This window comes from Phaethon aethereus (assembly GCF_964289735.1).
Source record: "Phaethon aethereus genome assembly, chromosome: 5".
NCBI lineage: Eukaryota > Metazoa > Chordata > Aves > Phaethontiformes > Phaethontidae > Phaethon > Phaethon aethereus.
In genome coordinates, this window is record NC_138579.1 from 13,276,830 (window position 1) to 13,280,284 (window position 3,455).

The following is a 3,455-nucleotide window of genomic DNA, read 5'->3' on the forward strand; positions in this document are numbered from 1 at the left end:
CCTTTTTGGAAACACCTGCTGAAGGACAAGTGTGGAAGGGTGATGCTGGCAGCTGTTTTGGAGTCACTGCTGATTTACACCACCCCTACAGCTGATCTAGAGATTTCTATAGGAATGTCTGTTTACTCCTGGTTGCATTTGGTCCAGCATGACTGCTTGAGTGATGAAAAGGAGCAGGATTTGGGCCTGTGTTATAGCTGCTTCACACTGAACCAAGAGCTATCCAGAAGTGCATTAAAATGCAAAACTATTTATACTTCACAGAAGGACCCTTTCCAAGAGCATCTTTGATAGGCTACATGGATAGTTTTCATTCCATTTTACAGACCCTGTTACAGTAAAGGAAAAGGGGGATGTGTTTTAAATGATGTGAAAGCTATTAAACGTTTTCACCAGGTCTGTAAAAAATTCACATACGTAAAATGAACTGGGGGGAAAAAAACAAAACAAAAACTCCCACATACTTAAAAAAACCCTATAATCCAGTTCCCAGGCTTCCCGGTGCTGTTTTGCACACATCCAGCTGTCAGGTACAGGCATAGCCTGTACTGTTCAGCCGATAACTATTTCTTGAATCAGATCTGAGTTTCCTCTGCCTGTGGCAGCACACCAGTATTGCTGTACAACTGGGCAAGAACAGCAACGGAGACTTCTATACATGATACATCTATGTAACCAGAATTATGGAGGGTGGATATTGCAGAAAGAAATCAAGCAGCAGGATAGACCTACATGCACCCTGGTCTTAACCTCTGCCAACAAACAGGATGCTCCCACCACAGCCACGTCCAAAGGGTCACTACTGGTGCTGCAGTTTGGGCTTCTCCCTGGTTTGAGTTTCTTCCCCAGCTGCATATTTTTGGGTGTCACAGGTGCACCCAGGGACTCAGCATCCCAGGCACTGCACGCCAGCACAGCTCAATGGCGGTGGCCATCAGGGCTGCAGACCCAGGCGCAGCCGCTGCCCTCACCCAGCACTGCTGGGGCAGCCCCCAGGGCAGGCCTGGAAATGAAAAACAGCCCCATGGACAAGCCCTGCTCACATGGGCACAGAGTGGATGTAACCCAACAGCAGCGAAATCAACAGAGCAACAGCAAAACAGTTGCCCCAGGGTCGCTCCAGAGAGAGAAAGGGAACTGAACCCACTTTTACACTGCTTAGCAGGGAAAAGAAAATCCAATTGCAGTGTCTCTGCAATAAACACCTATACAGTTTGCTTTTGTTCCTTCGTTCTTTCTCCATTCCTTATGGAACGTGGTCCACTTTCTTTGCTTTGACTGTCCAGGTTTTCCTCTCAGTGTAACCAAGTGCATAGCTACCCTAAAACCAATTTCTCCTCTCCCAGGATGGGAGACATAAAAACACATATTTTCCTGCCTCATTTCACCTCTCCTCTGTCTCATCCCTTTACTTTCCACAGATTCCTATTTCCCACCACCCTAATTTTCTTCTGCTGAAAAAGTCCCTTGAAACAACTAATCCTCCCGCCCCGCCACTCTCCCTCCCACCTCCTGTTTTCCCATCCCTGCTCCTCTCCTGCTTCAGGTCTCTTCCCTTTCATCTGTGTTCTCTCCACCAGTTGGACTCTCCATACACACAGCTCTCCCTTCCGCTCCAGCCTCTCTTCTCGGTTCACCTATCATCATTTTTCCACTCCATGCTACTTAGGCCGTTGGCAAACACCCTTTCTCTGCCTCCCTTCCCCCTCACTCCATTTCCATGCTTTCCTACTCTCCCCATCCTGGCATTTTTCCCTTCCGAGGTTGCCCTTAGTACCCTCCTGGGATAAAGAGGCCACCCAGGACTTCCAGAGGTCTGCATGGGCTTTGGCAACCCACATGGAAACACTCTTGCTCAGAAAGCTGACCCAGCCCCACGCTACCTGCGTGTCTGCCACCCTGCGCCGCCCAGCATGAATGAGGAGCTGCCATAATTACGATCGCCCCGACCGGGGCCCACCAGTTAAGAGAAAGAGTTCAAATCATTACCAACAGGTCGGCCCGCCAGCACCGGCTCCGCAAGCACAGCCGTGCCGGCTGCCTTCCTCCCCCAGCATCCCCAGCTCTGCATGCAAACTCCTGCGCTGTGGTCCCAAATCACGACCGGCTGGAGTCAGACACGCGCAGCCGGACTGCACCTGAAATGCCGACCACCGGGAAGGGCTGCCGAGGCACTGCACAGCTCTCCCTGTGGAGGGGAACAGAGCCACACAGGAGCATTTCATGTCAGAGCCGCTGTTCGTGCCACTTGCCCTCAAGGACGTATGTTACAGCAGCAGTGTAACTTATAAACAGAGGCTTGCTCTGCATCCCGGTGGCAAGTTCCCAAGTCTCTAAATGGCTCAGGTCACCCACAAATTGTATGATTCAGATGCCAAAAGCCTGGTATCTGGGCCGGCTCTAGTCAAGCAGGGAGGAGAGGAAGGCTTGCAGCTCCTGAGGAACGCAGACCTTTGCTGAGAGAGGAGATGGAGAGAGAGGTCAGAGCGATTTTCTCTGTACTCCTACACCTGTGTGTGCTTTTGCCAAAGCTGGGCTGGAAGAAAGTTTCCCCTCCCAAAAACACCTTTGAGCTGCTTGTTCCAGGGCTATTTGTCCCAGCACAGGATCCCCAGGCAAAGATTTCTGCAACTGTCAGAAAAGAAAATGCTTGCAAAGAAGACAGGTCCGTTTTTCAAAGAAAACCATTTTTGTTTCAACATCACTCCATTTTTACTTTTAGTCATCACAGATTTTCTGTACCACCAGATCAACCAAAGCCCTGCTACTGGGATAGACCCTGACTGCACCCAACACAGAAAGATGAACTCTCTGGTGCAAGGGCAATCACCTAGACTATTAGCTCGTTTTTTAAAATAATTTGGAACAAGAAAAGTAGATTTTTTTAAACTTTGAAAACATTGAGACATCACTTATCTGCCAATAGCAGGAGTTCTCCAGTCACATCACTCATACACATGATCCACCTGAGGATGCGGAAGGCAAACGCAGGCACTTAGAGCGTGTGTGCTTGAGGCTGGCTCTTGGCCAGCACCGCCTGTAACACCGGGCTTTGCCTCTTTCCAGACTGCCTATAAAGGCTATAGGGGATAGCAGGTATGTCTTTTACAGGAGGTAACCGAGGAACAGGGGGTTGAGATATATGTACACGCACGGTCCATGTGCATGGACGTGGACTCCACCACAGCAGCACCCAAAGTGCTGTTTTGCTGAGAACAGCCCCCAGCAGACTCACGCCTTCAGAGACTCACTGCCACGGGCGCCGGGCTGTGTGTACCCTTCAGAGGGTTTGCCCTGGCTCATGACAGTCTCTCCTGAAACCACAAGGAGAACACATGGAGCCCATGGGACCAAGGTCCGGAGAAGGGCTCTGCTGAACGTATATGAGAGCTGGCACAGGGACACTACTGTCCCTCCCCAGCCCTGCGGGGCCTTTCCGAGGACAATGGGCCACT